The following is a 17,776-nucleotide window of genomic DNA, read 5'->3' as shown; positions in this document are numbered from 1 at the left end:
AAAATTAGTTTCTTCAGAGAAGTAAGTGATTCTAGGTCATTTCACTTGACAGTCTTCAATAAAGCAGCATGCCAAATGTCAGCAGCATTGAGGTACTGGTTGTCGTGTTATCACGTACGGGGAAAATGGCATTTTTTCAACGTTTTTGCAGATGTAATAAAAATCGAGTGCAAAAAATTCACAATTTTATGCCTGTAGCTTTGTCAACCCATCAGCAATCAGTCCACGAACTCCAAATACGTTATTACTCTGGGAGGAACAAAAAAAATTTGGGGTGCCCGACTACCTTAACGTCTCTGTCTCATTGATTGCTTAAATTAGAGAAAACGATAAGGCAGAATATGTATGTTATTGTTGTATAAAACGTAAACAAATACACAAGATAATTTGTCAAATGCTAACGCATTTTCTGCGCATTTATTACGTTAATCGTCGTCTTTTTTCCGCAGCATATTTGCTCCACGGAGGTTGACCTTGTCATGGGCTTCATACTGCACCTATCAGATAAGTGATAACATGATGTTCTGTATTGTAGCATTGTATGTGACCTGTACTTGTACCCAACACAAAATAGGCTCACTGTTTTGTTCACATTTTTGCTCAAACAATGGGTGGATTACCGAGAGACTCGTGTTGGGCGTTACGATAAAATCGTCAAGAAGGTTCTGTGCGGTTCTGCTGGGTGACGGTTTAAGCCGCGTATATAATGGTAGCGTTTCTGTTGAGCATGTTTAGTGCAACACACTGAAACGCGACCCAAGGAAATCAAGCTCAACAAACTGAACACAAAAAAGGGTTCTTTGCTGCGCATTGTCGATGCGACTGCGTTCGTCGCTCAGTGCTGACAAAGCAATTTCTGACTTGCTAGAATTCGACGTCCTAATCCAGCAGCCATTTCACCTCTCCCAGCCTTTCGTAGATTAGCCCATGTAAGCTGTCACGTTCCTGGTCATTACTCAAGCAGCACACAATAGTGGGCCCATATTGGCTGGTCATTGGCGATACGGGTTCAATATGGGACCCGTTTCGCCAAGATTTCCCCCTATTGGCTCAAACTTGACGATATCATGGTGATCTGGGCCTCATATTGCCCAGTTTGAGCCAATATGGGGAAAATCCTGGCAATATGGGCCCCATATTGCCCGTGTACCCCCCACATTGACTGAAAATGCAGCAAATGGTACGTACACGTGTTGCCAGAAATGCCAAAGCAGCACGGCAAGATTGTTCGTTGAAGCGTGTAAAATGCCCAATTCAATACGTCGTTACATCCAACAACCTCCTGCAAGTAATACACATTGTTCGAAACAGTCAACATTCGTTGCAAACCCGTTCACTAGAACTCAACATCCTTCCACTTGCTGAAGCAGCCACCATCTTGCTTCGCGATGCCAATGCCAATCGGTCTAACCGACTGAGAGCGTGGTCGTTTGCGCGAAATCACGCGTCCTACAACTAATGAGCATGAGCGACTGTCGGATCGGACGTTTCATACGAGCTAAAATGTCGCTGTTTCCTCAAATGGTAACGCAATTGTGGCAGGTCAAGTCAAAAGCACAATGCTCGGTAGGAAGTGCAGGGTCTTCTGTAAAGCTAGGTGCTTTCAAGCTACTGCAGGCAGTGTGAGTTGCTCAGGCGTATATCCGTCGCCGTCTCACTCACGACAGTGTTTCGCTCCTTTGTACTCTCGGAGCGGGGTGGAAATTTTTGGTGCATACACTATTGCGATCTCAATGAAGGCTCCTGAAGGACGTTCGTTCGACATTGGTACTGCTGTGGGACTGCCTGGGTCCTTCAGCAAGACGGGCATAGCATCTGTTCTTCGTTTGTTTCGGCGATGCAGTGTTTTTGTAATGCTATGCAAAGTGGGTCATTAGGATCTACAGAAATGAAAAAGCAAAAAGAAGAGAGAAGTAATATCAGTGGTGGATATCAAACTGGATAGTTACACGAACTTCCGTTGGCGTTATCAGGAAAATGTTGACGCAATATGGGCAAAATAGGCTTCCCAATATGGGCGGCCCATATTGGTCCAATATGGAGCCCGGTCGCACTCCCCATATTGGCCGCATATTGGAAGCCCATGTTGGACCACTATTGGTAATGTTGGCAGCTAATATGGGTTGAATATTTAACCCGTACTGGCGTGCTGCTTGGGTACCTAGCAGTGCTGTATAGCGTCAACCGTCATTATGACCAAGGCCGTTCGCGGGGATTTTGGTCATAAAGGGAAATGTCGAGCGAGCAGTATGGATGATGATCCAGGTACGCCCTTCTGCTTGGATCTGTCATTGATTCCACAGTATTTGAATTACGTTTACCAGCACAATATATTATTTGCAACCTTGCAATTTATTGTCGTCGAAAGAAAGCGTCTGGTTAGAAAAACAGTCAATATGTAGCTTTTCCGCTCACTCAGTTGCACGGGTGGTGGCGAATACATACTGCGCGTATCTTTTTCCCGGGGCCACTCGACTTTTGGGTCGGGACGATGAATCGGTCTGTTGTGAATGGTTCCAATAACGGGGGAAGAATACACGTGTTCTCCCGAATTCGTCTCCCGAAATGTTGGTCATAGTCGGATTCTTTAGTTGTCACAATAAACCGAGGCCGTTTCGCGGGACCTCCCAAGCAGCACGATGTACTGAAAGTCTAGTACAATAGGGGTGCACGGTATGTGTCTTATCAATGTTCCTTAGTTTCAAGAGTCTGTTCAAAGTCTTCCACCTACCCGTCCACTCCTATTGCACTCGACTTTCAGTACATTGTGCTGCTTGGGCTGTATTGGTGCCCCAGAAAAGTGGTCATAAAGTGAGGATGTCGTACTAACGAGTGTCGTAGGCAAGTCGACTGTACGGGTATTCCATCCTTCTCGTTTTCTGCTGACTCGGGCAGAGCTCTCAATCTCCGATCTCGCACTGCAATAGGGATTGGGGTTCCGGCCGTATATGGCTGATAACATTCTACCCTTGTTCTCCGCTCCGGTTTCCATACCTCAACCGCGCGAAAACAGGAAGAAAGGCGCCCTACCCAAGAGACCGCAATGAAAGATTGGATGTAGATGCTTATCATTACTTGTCGACCGCTGTTTCACATGGTGCTCGAGTTTGCACGCTCAAGCACAGCTCCCTTGCGGGCTTGGCATGATGTTGAACGTTCTCCGGCAGTTAGTACTCTCGGAACGTCCTTCTCATGGAGGACGTTCCCTCTAAATGGCAACTTTTTTTTTTTTTCAGAGATACTTCGTTTTTCCCCATCGAGTACACTAGTCCCTTTTATTTTGTCTTGGGACAAAACAAATACCGGGATATCAGCGTTTATTCAAGTGACATGGCAGCACGGACGTTATTCGTATTGCGGTGAATAGCTGCGTGTGTGGCTCGGCCAGGCGCGGATATATGGGGGGGGGGGGGCGGTCCAGGGGCCTGGACTCCCCCTCAACCCTAGACTTGAACATAGGGTTCAGTGGACCAATCCCAGCATGCACGTGGCACTTGTCCATAGCGGACCCCCCACCGCCCCCCTCGAGAAAATCCTAGATCCGTCCCTGGGCTCGGCGATAGTTGGGTAGCGTTCGATGAACCTCCTGAAGGAACTCTCCAGAGCCAATAATATTCTCATCTCGTGGACGTCCTTCGGGGCTGGAATGTTTGTTATATCCTTAACCTTCAAATCTCCTGGCATTACCATCCCTTTACTGACGCGAAATCCCAGGTATTCAACGCTTCCCATACCAAGTACACACTTACTTAGTCGCAGGGATAATCTTGCTTCCTTAAAAGCTTGTCTCCAGCCACGCCTCCGGCATGCTGGGATTCGTAGCCGAAATCTACTCACAGTTCAACGATGCACGTGAATTTCAGGAAGAAGTGTCTACATTGGTCAAAACGCAGACAGAAGAAGAGACGTTGCCAGGCTCCAAAAGCTCCCTATAAAGCCAATAATTTGAGATAATTCGCAAAACACTAGGCACACGGAACAACGAAATTAGGACATTGTATGCAGTATGACCCAGTAAGCCAGATATATGTAAGGTACATCCCACAAAGGTCGCACACGTCCGCGACGTCTATCCGACGTTACCTGTACGCCCACAATGTGGCATCGAAAACTGTCCTACTTTCAATATATCCTTGGCACAGCTTGTCTGGAATCGACGGCTTGAGGTTTATCCGGCCTGGAACCTCCAGGCGTTTTTTCGCCTAATAAGTACATACTGGGTAGCATGTCGTACGTGCCTATTAATCGAAACATTCTTGCCAGACCTGTCCAGCTGTCCATTCCAGACAAGTATCTCGCAAGCTGTAATGGAACGGGGTACATGAATAACTTTCGTTCTCTGGCAAACATCGTTACATTGCCTTGGCAAATTTCGTATTTCGACTCAAGAAAGTGATTTTATTTCAAGAAAAATCTGATAACACGGAAGAAGCTCTCTAAAATATTGATCATTCATTGATCAGTCATTGATCGCATAGCAGAGATAAAACGAAAAGAGAATGTTTGTTGAAAGATACTGGCTGTAACGAAACATACCGACTGAACACCAAAGAACGGCTCATGTTTCCGTACCGGGTTACTTATCAGTCCACCTTGCATACAGCCAAAATCAGAAAATCGGTTTCCTAAAAAGTAGCCTAAAAGAACGGTGTAGTGCACATGTAAGTAATGTGTTGATTCGAAGAGGTTTCAGAACAGTTTTACATAACGCAGTACATCTTGACACGTGGCATTATCCATTGACTCAACACTCCAAAGCAAAGAACAGCCAAGAACATTAGCATTACTTCGTCGTAGCTCACATCCCCAGTTTTGTCTTTATCACACCACCATCACCATTATCATTACACCCCTATGAAACCACAATACTCAAACTCAAACAACTCAACAACTCAAACTCATGCGAATCACGTACTTCTACAGTAATGCCATTACTAATTAATAATTGGGTATTTACGTCGCGAGACAACTCAGTAATGCCAGTAGTGTATGCGGATGAAAGCCGTATTCTTGGGTTCGGTGTCAGATGACATGTAGTAAACAATTACTGTCTTAACCGCGAGTAGGTAGAGCCGCTTACCTTTTGTCTTGATAGGCAACAGAGGGCATCTTTTCATTTGGCTGCAGAAATATAAATGTATCTCCACAGCAAGCTGAGACAGCGGCAGGTACCACTAGCACCACCTGAAAACTATAGCAAGATTCCCCGTGGCACTTCGACACGAAAACCGAAACCACCTGCAGCTGTACTCATACATGGCACACAAGCGCGGTCTCCGTCTCCGCACATAGATGGCGCATATATAGGAATAAGGGGAGAGACGTATATAGGGAGAGTTTGGCCATAGGGGGAAGCCTCGCCAACTCTGTGAATACGTCAGACACACGTCACTTGCTAGACGCGTCGTCTACTAGAAACCGGATGTTCCGCCATTATGCGACTACTGTGAATCGGTGCTTCGTTGCCGGTTGCTGTAAACGTTCAAAAAATGATTGGCGAGCCCCTTTTTTTCGACCAAAAGTATCAGCTCTATGGATAAGTGATAAGTTCAGTCAAGCAGGAAACGCGGTGCACGCCTCAAGCAGCGATTTGGAGTAGGCAAAATGTGGCCTAACCCAGTGCCCAGTGAAGAAGCGTCGTAAAAGAATGATTTGCAACGGCATGTGCCTCTCAAATTGTGTGAATCTCTGCCAAAATAATGATCGAGCACCGACACAACACACCACGGACGAAATGCTACTTTGACACAAAGTCGGATTGTTGTTGCGAGAGCGGCAGTGTCATGACGATAGTTTACAGGCTTTCGCTCCAGCGCCGTAAGAGAAGTATAGTTGGGAAGCCCGCTACACTAGAGCACCACTCTACCCCCGGAGGTAAATCCTATCGAATCCTACTGAACAACAATGAATGCTAAGTTGTAATTATGCGTACTAGCTGTAGCTGCTGAAATAAGCAACTACTGTAATATGCAATAGCTGAAAATTGACTCCATCGCCTACAGTTTTTTACGCCTTTTTTTTTTTGCGTGCCACATACACATGAATGCGAGAGTAAAGACTCGTACTCGGAGTTGTCTTCTCGTCCCGAGTGGCAGGGGAACGGATTGGTGATGACGATGCGCACGAAGTGTCCAAATTCTTGTGCTCCGCTCCGGGTTCGATGATGTGATGGTTCGGCATCTGGTCGGTGGGCACCGATGAAAGCCGGACTCAGATGACGGTGATACGAGCTTTATTCACTGGGGACTATGGTACATGGGGATATTTACAAGATTTTCACACACAGGACTGGATGTTACATTGTTCCCCAAGTCCGTCTCCCAGTTCAAGCGGCCGCTTAAAAGGGTGACAGACGAGGCCACAACCCCCGCTGAAGGCTTCCGGGCGGCCTGGGTTCAAAGGGTTACAGCTCGTGGTTGCTCAGATTAAATACTTGTCCAGAACCGCCCGATTGCACACTCTCTCCACGCGATTTACGACCGACGTGTCGAGGTGTCACTCTGTGCACGACCTAACTTTGGTCTGTGCATGCCTCCGGTGCCAGAACCCAGATTTATGGCCGTCGCGACGGATCGAGTTGCCTGGAGGACCCCAGCTCCCCTGCACCTGCAACGATGCCATTCCCTTTCCTCACTGACATCGGGTCGGGTCACCAGTTGGTCAACCCTCGCCGCAGGCTGGTTAAGAAAATGAGCATGGAAATGGGCCGATGACGCCCGATGTTACAATTTGGACAAATATGACATACAATTCTCATAATGGGCATGCAAACACAACGCAATCCTTTACAGCGAGAGAGAAACTATACCAGCATTTTTATGTATCCCTCTTTTAGCTGGCCCCTCGGCTAAGCCCTCTCCAGCATGGCTTGCTCGGATGTAGCCCTCAGCTAATTAGAGTAGTGTAATCACAGCTGGCTTAGCCTATAAATTCACAAAGGCGCACAAGCCTGCTAACCAGAGCAAGGTGGCGATACCACAAGGAGGAACAATGTTACACAGCACACTTAAAAGCGAGTACATAGTCCACTCTAAGAAAACAGTCCAAGGTAGCTTAAGTCAAACATCACAGCCAGTACGGTGTCCACGGCAGTCCACTATGACAGCAGCCTTAGCTACGAATACATTCCAGGGCCTCAATCCTTTTTCTTTTCAATTGTTATAATAAACATTTATGCCGCACATCCCCTGTGTTCAAATGCTGTTTGTAAAAACATGGAAATTCAGACATCCGCTGACACTAACACAGTCACTAGGGTGGGTTACAAATTTGCACCCATAAAACACCCTTGTTGTTTGACATGGGTGTAGCGAAGGGTGTAACTGTACAAAGTAGGGTGTTATCCGCAAATTACCCGCTGTGTATGTGTCGTCTAATTTTCAGCTATTGCATAGAGTAATTGGTAATTTCAGCAGTTGCAGTGTATTTCCTGTATAATTTAGATAGCATTCATTGTTGCTCAGTGCTCGTGCGGCACCGCAGTTGCAACCTGTGCATAACTGACTGGACCGTTCTAACTAAAGATGAGAATCCGAAATCGAATCGAAGGAATCTCGAATCTGTCGAATCTTTCGAATCCTTTCTTTAAAAAGGGAGTTTGAAAATATAAGTATATATAAGTAAGTATAAGTGTAAGTATATAAGTAAGTAAGTAAGTTTGAAAGTGTTTTGAAGCAGAATACGCTACATTTGTTTAACCACAAAAAATATTACATACTAGTTCAGTTTCGGGAGAAAATACGCCCAGATAGTACTTCATCGACTACATTAGAAGTACATAAATTCACGAGCCCGAATTATTTCCATAAAGCTACAGCAACAATCAAAAGCAAAACCATATTACTTTTAAACTTATAACTTATATGTATAAAAAAATATATATATATAAAATGTAAAAAAATGTATGTAAAAAAAATGTATATGTAAAAAATGTATAAAAACTTCCTGTCTCACTCTTTCAGTTCAAAGCAATATAAACAAAGAAACAAGAGAACACCCGTCGGTCAAAGAGGCTTTCGGTGGACCCCGGAGGCGCCAGCTTGAAAAAGAAAGAAACAAACGTGATTGGTGGATTCGAAAGATTTGATTCGCCGTTTTCTGCAATGGGATTCGCATTCCCCAATCTCGAACCCTTGCCTAGAATTCGAGGATTCGCGGATTCGGTTGGCATATCCCTAGTTGTAACCCTTAAAGTTGTAACCCCAACTGTGAAGTAAATAGGCCTTATCAGATGATTCCTTATGTCGTCCCATCTCACCATGCAAAATATTTCGTTTACAATCGGCTCTGAGAATTTGTAGTGGAATTTTCAACTTGCATCCATTGCCCCCGACTGAAAGCCGCACTCATAAAAGTCGCGATGCCAGCGTCCTCTTCTGGTCTTTCTGCAGTGTTGCCAGGTCTACTGAAATTTCAGTAGATCTACTGGACTTCGAGTTGGTCTACTGAAATACTGAAAAAAGATCAAAACCCGCTTAAATCTACTGGATTTTTTACCTGAAGCGTGGTTCTACGTAGCGAACTCCAATTCACGTTTGCTGGCACTGTCTGGTTACAAGTCCGCGTACGAGCGAGAAAATCATGTACTTCTGACATAGTGAGGGGTTTACGCGTTATGTGGCATGTGCGAGCAGTCACCTTTAAAAAAGCGAGCAGCTTCCCAAGTAAAACAATTTACAGCAAACACATTGCAGATTTATGCATATTCCACAGGACGCCTGGTAACATAGCAAACATGAAGACAAGTTCCGACGAGCTCATATGTTTCCGTCGTTTGGAAGTTTCGTTGTAAACCTCCTCTACTTGTCACATTCGGGCGCGTGTGTGGAACGGATATTTTCTTAGGTGAACCTCATGAACAGCTTTGGACAGAAATTATCACTGGACTGCTGCACACGAAGCGTCTGATAGGAGACAAGAACTGCTATAACTTAACTGCGAATATGTATGAGCTAGAGTACGTGATCGAATGACGGTGTGCAAGCACGTCTTTGTGTACACCAAATTATAAGTATATTTTACTTATTCTGTCGCCTATATATCGTGATAGTTCGTGTTTATTTATTATATGGCCCACTAGTTAGGTCGCCGTGGAGCGTTTGCCCTTGTTTGTAGTACATCTACTGAATTCTACTGAATTTTCTGACGCCGACCTCCTGAATTTCCACCTAAGTGACCTAGCAACACTGTCTTTCTGGTGTCTCTTTGGCTTGCTCTGCTCCTCTCGGTGGGCTGTGTGTCGTGCCTTGTGCGTTCCCGTACTCTTAATACGCATTCCTGCTTTTTATTAGCAGTGACTGCTTGCGGCATATGTGACGGCGTTGATGAGGGATGAGGCATAGGTGTTGCTTAGTGCATCGTGAAGACAGGAACGAAACCACAACGTGAGTGTCGGTTTTCCGGGTTTGTGGAGACAAAACAGTCGCGGAAAGCCAGTATTCATCGTCCTGGATGGAAGCTCCCTGCAGTCCCAAAGCCTTCTGAGGAGACAAGTATGTGTTTCTTGAGTATCTCCTTCTAGTCACAGATTCGTTCTACACCCTTAGTTCGGTAACAGTAAGCGTTGCATTGAAAGTGCCACAGCTTCTAATGTAGATGGTACTCTTTCAATTCCTAAACGTGGCAATGCCTGTATTGCCGGGACAAGGTGGCATAGCACAGTTTGAATGAAGTGAAGGCCGTATACTCCGAAAGGGCGTCATTTATAAATCCATTGTTCCCTCCAAATAAAGATAACGGCGGCAGCCCGCATCCCTGGTCCCTTGGCCGCTCGCACTGCACGTGCATTCTTTGCCTCCCTCCTCGTGCGCCGTGCCGTGCGCCGTGCCGTGCGTTTTCAGTTGTGTGCCGTTGAAGGACAACGAATGCTGCGTCGGTGGCTCCGCGAGATGGTATCGAATTTTTAGCCAATCTGCGGCCTCAATTCTTCAGATCTCTACCTCATAGTTTGCGATAACTTTTTCTGCACCGCCTTTCCACCTAAGCAAGTAAGCCGGTTTAGCTCACGCAACGGATGCTGGCGTTATTAAAACTTCATCACCGTTTCAGGAGGCAATGCCGTTTCGGAACACAGATGTCCACGGCGTTCGTCGTGGGAGATGCACGAATCGTGACTGCCCAGAGTATATGCGAGACAAATGAAACCGGTATGCCCAAAATAATGTTACGTTGTTACTCTGAGCACGCTCCGGGAAAGCGTTCAGGGCTTTGCGAAATAGGTGGATAGAAAAACAAATGTAGCCCCCGCAAACTAGTTTGATAACAAGTTCATGAATGTCGTCGCGACACCGAGCACTCAGCGATTCCTTCTGGGTTGGACTCGATGTAATGGAAGCGACAATATAGCCGAGATAGTGCTGTGTACTGGTTCAATTCGCAATGCACGGATTTCAACTTAATTCGTAGTAACTTATCAGATAGTTAATCAGCTTATCTTTTATCCATAGAGCCGATACTTTTGGTCGGAAGAACGGCCCCCGAACCATTTTTTTTTAAATGTTTGCAGCAATCGGCTACGAAGCGCCGATTCACAGTAGTCGCATCATGGCATAGAAAATGCGGTTTGGAGCAGACCATCCTCAATCGGCTCGGACCAGCTTCGCTTTAGTTCGCGTTCGCGAAGTACTTGGCCGGAAAGCGACGCGTTTGACGTGTCAACAAGCTCCTCCTTCGCGGCGGCAAGAGATCAAAGAATTGCCAAACTCCTTCTAATCATAGTTGGGGTTGTCAATCCCGAGCCATTTTTGCACTCCACGGATTTCGGGATTTTTCGCTTCCCAATCCCGGGAGTGACAAGTGGGAGATGGTGCTTTGAAGTATAACCTGCATCCAATCCGTACCCGTGGGTTCAAATCCGCACCCAACACGCAACCCGCGTCGCATTACCAATTACACCCGCATCCGCACGCAGTCCGCATATTTTTTTCGAAAAGCTCACCCGCACCCAACTGAGAGTACTCCATGGTCTGTTCCTGATGATTAGATATGTCTGCGTGCATATATGGTTTCTTGTACGACATCAGCGTAGGGGGCAAAAAGGTGCAAATGTGTGTTGGTTTATGACTTGAGGAATGATGATACGAAACGCGACATAGATCGAGAAGAGCACACAGGAGCTGTTGCACCTTAACGGTTTGAGCGTTTGTTCCGCCCTTGCCAGCGACGTTTTACGTCATATTTCGAGTCACTACTGTACAGACGCGTAAGAAATTGGGCAACTCTGTGTACTTCCAATAGTGTTTTGGTAAAATGCGCCGACCGCACCCGACCCGCTGCCCGCTTCGCCGTCAACGATGCCGCCTAGACCCAGCCCGCCACCCGCACGACAGCGAAGACCTAGACTCGCCACCCGCAACAAAATGCGGGTCAGCCGCTGACACCGCGGGCCGTGCAGGACTTTACTTCCAAGTCCATCTACCTCAAGTGTTTATATCGGCGTGTTCTGCGCAGTTCATGCGCGCTTTGTCAATTCTACCCTTTCCTGAAGGCACACTAAAAAATTCGCAGTGTAATCACATTGGTAAAATAGTGAGGGAGAAATGGTTACATTTTATTTATTTATTTTGCTATCATATGCCACTTTTTTTTGCATTTCACTGTTGCGCGTGAAAAGAAAGCCAGTCCCGCTACAGTTGAAGTATAACAGGAAATAATACTTTATAATTTCCTCAAACGGTGTAACATTCCACTTGAATGAAGAACAGGAACACACTCAAAAAAGAAAGAAACGAATGGAAAGAAACGAAACACTAAACGCTAACTACTAAAACTAAACACGTCGCTGCGTGCGTATCACCTTGTACAGTGATTAACACACGACCTGAGTAAGCACAGACAGTAGAGGGTGGTGCCCCCGTGGTGGGGTCGTCCTCGATTACAGCTTGCCTCGATTATTGCCTCGTCTTGCTGTCCAAGAACGGATGGCTGGTTTTCCAGCTATGACAGTTTAGCATTCAGTTCCTCGTGAGGTAATGATTCTGTCACGAGGGCTCACTAACGGTGCGATAAACTACCGTCCTTAGCGGCGCTTGCAACTACTTCAAACGGTCAACATTGGCCATCGTCTAGCCGTTCTGCGACTCTTCCTGCAATGTCTTGCCGGGGCTTCTTGATCGTGAAGGGACCGGGATTCCCGGGTTTCGGCACCAATGTCACTAGGGGAAGAAGCGCTACCCAACGATGTCAGATTATGTGACTACGGATGGTGGCTTGAATTCACGAGCCCAAAAGTTTCTAATCTTCCTTTACAAGAGCTTCGCCCCTGGTCGCTGCCGTTCCCCTTAATGTCGCACTCCACCCCGCCTCTCCTAGTGAAGCGTCTACCATCACCCTGACGGCCCGCTTCCACCCTGCGGTTCCCCTTATTTAGCCAAATCAGATTCGACGGTAAGCCACCTTTCCATCTCCGGATCTTGCCGGAAGTGGCCATGTTAGCGAAGTAGAGACAGGAAATAGGAAGCGCGAGCGACAAATGATACGTCACGGAGAGTTCCCGTTGAATCGGTCTATTTTGGCAGAGAACTCTGGGTTGCTCCTTGGAGCGACCCTGGCTTGAATGCCGCTTCAAAGCTCCCATTTGAGGGCTCCGGAAGCGCTCCGAACCTGCCATTGGAATTTAACATGTATAGCTTCCGTTTCGTAAGTTTCGTTTTTCGAACGTTCGCTATAATTTGTGCGTTTTGTTACGTTGGCGGGCTGAACCTGTTCCTGTTACCTTGTATGGCGGTATTAGGGAAAGGTAGGGTAGGGAAAGGGAAAGCGAATGCTACCGCCGCTACAGAGTACGCGTATGATACATGTCCTGACGATTGGACAAAGAAATGTGGCAAGGGGTAGTTTCCGTAATATATTTCGGTTTGAATCTGATGCGTAGGGGGTGACTCGTTGTTTTGAACCGATGCGGAGCAAGCAAAGACGAACCTCACAGTTGTCGCATTTATTCACCTTTTAGTTACAAATGGTGAATTAGAAACGAGTAAATCTTGCTCTAGTTGCATTACTGCCATTTGCATTGCAAAGTGAATTTTTGCCCTTTACTGCCTTTTCAAACGATAGACTCGTTTTCGACTTTTGACTTGAGTCAATGTGTGTCACACATGCCGTCTATTCAGCACGTGTTGTGTAGCCACCTGGTGGCTGGACGGCATACTTGCCACTCTTGCCCTCTGATTCATTTTATTCAGTTCTGAAAAACAGCAAGTGCTCAAGACGCCAACTTCTACTTTTACTCATCTTCATTATTTTTGTTATTGATATTACATAGAAGCAACCAGCAATATCATGCAAAAGAAAAACACGACAAATTTTGTTGAAAAATAAAACCAAAATCGACAAGCGAATCGACCTAGCATCAATTGAATACTATGTGAAAAGAAGAAATGGAAGTGGGTGTCAGGACATCCGGACCCTCCTCTAGTTTCCTCCCTAATTGCATGAACATATCAGGTATGTGCATATGCCAGACCAATAGAATCGTTCCCGCAGCCGGCCATAGGTTTTGTATATGCCCAAATGAGTGGATGCGTGGGTCGTCGTGTTGGGGTAGAGATGACATCGTGTCGCAGTCCTGCGGGTACGACTAGTAACAGCGGACAACCGTAGTTGCGAAAATTATGCCTGTTGAAGACGCCATCAACAACTACGGACTGCCTTGCAGTGGAAGAGGTCGAGTGCAAGTCCGAGGCCACAACGTCCAGCATCATTGATTGACAATGATTGAAGAGGACTACGTGACACTACGTCGGCGTCCGTGTGCTTCGTACCTGACGTGTACGCTATTGTGAAGTTACTCTTAAAGCTCAAGAACGGTTCTTGAAGCGAGTCAACCAGCAAAAGCGTGGTGATCGGTGACTACACGAAATGGACGACGATAGAGGTATGGCCAGAATTTCGATATAGCTCGATATTCGATTCCCATATTCTTTTTCTGTGATTGCATAATAGCGCTCTGGTGACGAGAGAGACCGACTACCGTAGGCGATTACGGAGTCGTTCCCGTTCCAAGATTGTAGTAGGACTGCACTAAGACCGTGTCCACTAGCATCGGTATGAATATCTGTAGGCGCATCTTGTCCAAAGCGACCCATGACTGGAGACGCACTTACGTTGTTGAGGGAGGGCATGCTTCAATTCCATAAAGGCCTCCTCGTGCTCTGCATCCGAGGCAAAGGACTTGTCCTTGCGGTGCAGTTCCTGCAGAGGGGCTGCAATGTGGGCATATCCCTTGATGAAGCGGCGGATGTAGGAACAAAGGCCCAAGAACGAGCGCAGCGCTGTGTTTTTCGGACGAGGAAAGTTCTGAACTGCCCTTGTATTGTCAGGATCAGGGTGAATGCCGTTTCTGTCGACGAGGTGTTCAAGAACATGGAGCTTCTGACTGGCAATCACACTTTTTCGCGTTCAGTCGCAGACTTGCTGAGCGAAAGCAGTCTAAAATTTCACGGAGGTGGTGAATGTGATCCTGCATGGTGCGAGAAAAAACGAGCACGTCATCCAAGTAGCGTAAGCAAAAGGTCCAGCAGAAGTTACGAAGTAACGTCTCGATCACACGTTCAAAGGTTGCAGGAGCGTTGCACAGCCCGAAGGGCACTACACGGAAGTCATACAGGCCCTCTGGGGTAACAAACGCTGTTCGTTCTCTGTCGCGCTCGTCTACGGCTATCTGCCAGTAGCCGGAACGGAGGTTCATAGAAGAAAAATAACACGTTCAATGAAGGCAGTCTAAAGTGTCATCGATCCTCAGGAGAGGGTATTTACGCTTTTACAGTGACACTATTTCCGATAATCGACGCAGAAACGCCAGCTGCCATCTTTCTTTTTGACCAAAACAACAGGTGACGACCAAGGACTGGACGACTCCTGAATAATTCCTTTTGAGAGCATGTCGGTGACATGGTCACGAATTACTTGTCTTTCAGCGTGAGAAGCCCGGTAAGGTCGACCGCGCGTAGGGTTCTCAGTGGTTGTCGTGATCCGATACTTGACGAAGTTTCAGCAGCCCAAGGGTCCACGGCTGATATCGAAGATGTCCTCATATTCGCGTAGGAGTGAAAGAAGGACCTGGCCATCTTCAGCTGTAAGTTCTGAGGACATGCATGACTCCAGAGAAGTCGGCTGGCGGCAGCTTGGTGCTTGTTGTGGTCGACGACTCGGAGTATCAGATGAGTTCTCGTGTAACAAAGGGCAGACATTAGCGAAGTCGTAATGGAAAGACCCGACGAGAGTTCCAGAAGGCAGGACCTGATCTACTGCTGTGAGGTTTATTCGCCAAATAAGGGCTCTTCTATCTACCAAGCGGAGCAAGCAGTTGGGAGCGCATAGGCGTCGTTGAACCATTAGTTCCTTGAAGGTAAAAACTACTTCGTCGTCGCACCGAACACTGCTACTGTCTTGGAACATGCACGAATACCTGCAAAGGACGCATTCCCAGGGACCCTCGTATCCTCCCTATTCGAGGGCTTCCCCTCGTATGGGGAGCGAGGGGAATTCCATTACAGCCACAACGGATTCGTCAGGGGCTGTCGCGAGTGGAGCCTGTCCAGAAGAGCCACAATAACGATACTATCACACGATAAAGACATATGGTTCCTAGGCGCAGGAGGACTGCCAGAAAGAAGTGAAAGCGCAACCTCACGTCCCTCCTCGATGCAGGTTGCGCCTTTTAGTTTGACATCGTGTACACAGACACAGAACGACGGCGCAACGTACGGAAAAATGGCGATCGAGACTATCGATTCGTGGGCGAAGTGGGAGCCCTCTGGTCGCCTGTTACAGATTCGTAGTCCTATCTCGGGTCATACGAAGTGTGCCCAGTGTAACGGTAAGCGGCATTGTCGTAGGTCATGCTTTGAAACTGTTGGGGACTACGGAATCTTTGCTCTTGCTGCCAGGGTTGAATACTAGGCCGCACAGGATACCAAGAGCGTTCGTGTTGCATGTCAAACTGGCGACGGTGACAGCGTCGAGCACCATGACCGGACAAGTGGTAGTAAAAGCAAATCAGGGGCTGTCTGTATGCAGGGAGAGCATACTGTACACCCGAAGGGGAACGTGAGGAATTAAAAGAAACCTAAGCAATAGGAGCCAACACTGGTGAATCTCGAGAGGGTGTAGCCGGAGTCTCGGCGCATAGTTCCGCGTAGGATGGCCGATTCTGTTCAGCCGGTGAGGGTGCAACCGGCATTGCAACTGCAGGGTTCCCCATGACCGACTTTAACTGTCCGACTGACTACTGTCCGAGTTGGACTACTGAGGGAACTGAGTATTGGACGAGCGGCCGTTCACTGTTCGCATGTTCATAATGGCGAGCTCTTCGCGCATGGTGGCGCGGGTGAGATTTACCTTAGCAGCATGGTCTGTTGGAAGAGCAGACGTGAAAAACGAAGCGGTGCTGAGCTCAGCAACCGTAGCAAATTTGTGGAGCGCCACGGCACTGAAGGAGGTCTGCGATAGCCCCTTGAGAAGGTGATGGATCTTGTCTGCTTCGGTCATAGCTTAGCGGCAGGCCTTCAAAAGTCATGTAGGACTAAAAGATTATCCGCAAGCTTGATGACAGGTCTGTAAATACTGCTTGGTCTTTTCTCCACATTCGGTTTCTACGAGGTATACTCGTTACACTCCTGAGGTTGCAGAAACTCCCTCAGTACGCTGCTTTCCAAATTTTGCAAAATATCCTGGAGATGCAATGTTACGCAACCAGGTTGAATGTTCATAGCGCACACCTTTAAAGGTGTGAAAAAGTTTACAGTGTAGGTAATCTACACTATACGACACACGACTGACACACGATTATGCGTCTGCTATTCTTCGCGTGTTGTGAGGGATTCTAAGCTGGTGTTTACTATGAATATAGTGTTCAGTGGACATCGCATATTGTCAATAGTGGTTAACGGGCACTTGTTGTTGTAATTACAACTCACACTGAGGACGTTTGCTATGGCATCCAGGCGCAAACTCCAGCTTCTTCCTACTTCGGCTGTTGGGACACCGCATAGTGGCACATGGGTGTCGTGATCGCTTCCTTTGTCAGAGTGCCTCTAACATGCTTCCTTGCGAGACCCGTGCGGTGAATATCAGTTGAAAAATCACTACAGTGCAGCAAGAAAAGGCCGTCCTCCATGAGTGCCCTGATTGCTTCCACTAGGTAATCTACACTATACGACACGCGACTGACACACGATTATGCGTCTGCTATCCTTCGCGTGTTGTGAGGGATTCTAAGCTGGTGTTTACTATGAATATAGTGTTCAGTGGACATCGCATATTGTCAATAGTTGTTAACGGGCACTTGGTGTTGTAATTACAACTCACACTGAGGACGTTTGCTATGGCATACAGGCGCAAACTCCAGCTTCTTCTTACTTCGGCTGTTAGGACACCGCATAGTGGCACATGGGTGTCGTGATCGCTTCCTTTGTCAGAGTGCCTCTAACATGCTTCCTTGCGAGACCCGTGCGGTGAATATCAGTTGAAAAATCACTACAGTGCAGCAAGAAAAGGCCGTCCTCCATGAGTGCCCTGATTGCTTTCACTAGGTAATCTACACGATACGACAAAGGACTGACACACGATTATGCGTCTGCTATCCTTCGCGTGTTGTGAGGGATTCTAAGCTGGTGTTTACTATGAATATAGTGTTCAGTGGACATCGCATATTGTCAATAGTGGTTAACGGGCACTTGGTGTTGTAATTACAACTCACACTGAGGACGTTTGCTATGGCATCCAGGCGCAAACTCCAGGTTCTTCCCACTTCGGCTGTTAAGACACCGCATAGAGG

At 47.1% G+C, this 17,776-nt stretch overlaps 1 long non-coding RNA gene across 1 annotated transcript; it reads right to left on the bottom strand.

The window, feature by feature from the left end:
• Window positions 1–424: 424 nt before the first annotated feature.
• Window positions 425–17,073, bottom strand: LOC135392899 (uncharacterized). Its single transcript, XR_010422291.1, has 5 exons — window positions 16,917–17,073; window positions 5,081–5,191; window positions 3,838–3,929; window positions 1,189–1,282; window positions 425–497 (listed from the first exon to the last, which is right to left on the bottom strand). It is a non-coding gene; the product is annotated as an uncharacterized LOC135392899 (long non-coding RNA).
• Between the last annotated feature and the right edge of the window lie 703 nt (window positions 17,074–17,776).

The sequence above is a fragment of the Ornithodoros turicata genome, chromosome 4 (assembly GCF_037126465.1).
Source record: "Ornithodoros turicata isolate Travis chromosome 4, ASM3712646v1, whole genome shotgun sequence".
In the NCBI taxonomy this organism is placed as follows: Eukaryota; Metazoa; Arthropoda; class Arachnida; order Ixodida; family Argasidae; genus Ornithodoros; species Ornithodoros turicata.
The sequence above is the reverse complement of the archived record's forward strand: the minus strand, read 5'-3'. Positions and strand labels throughout refer to the sequence as shown.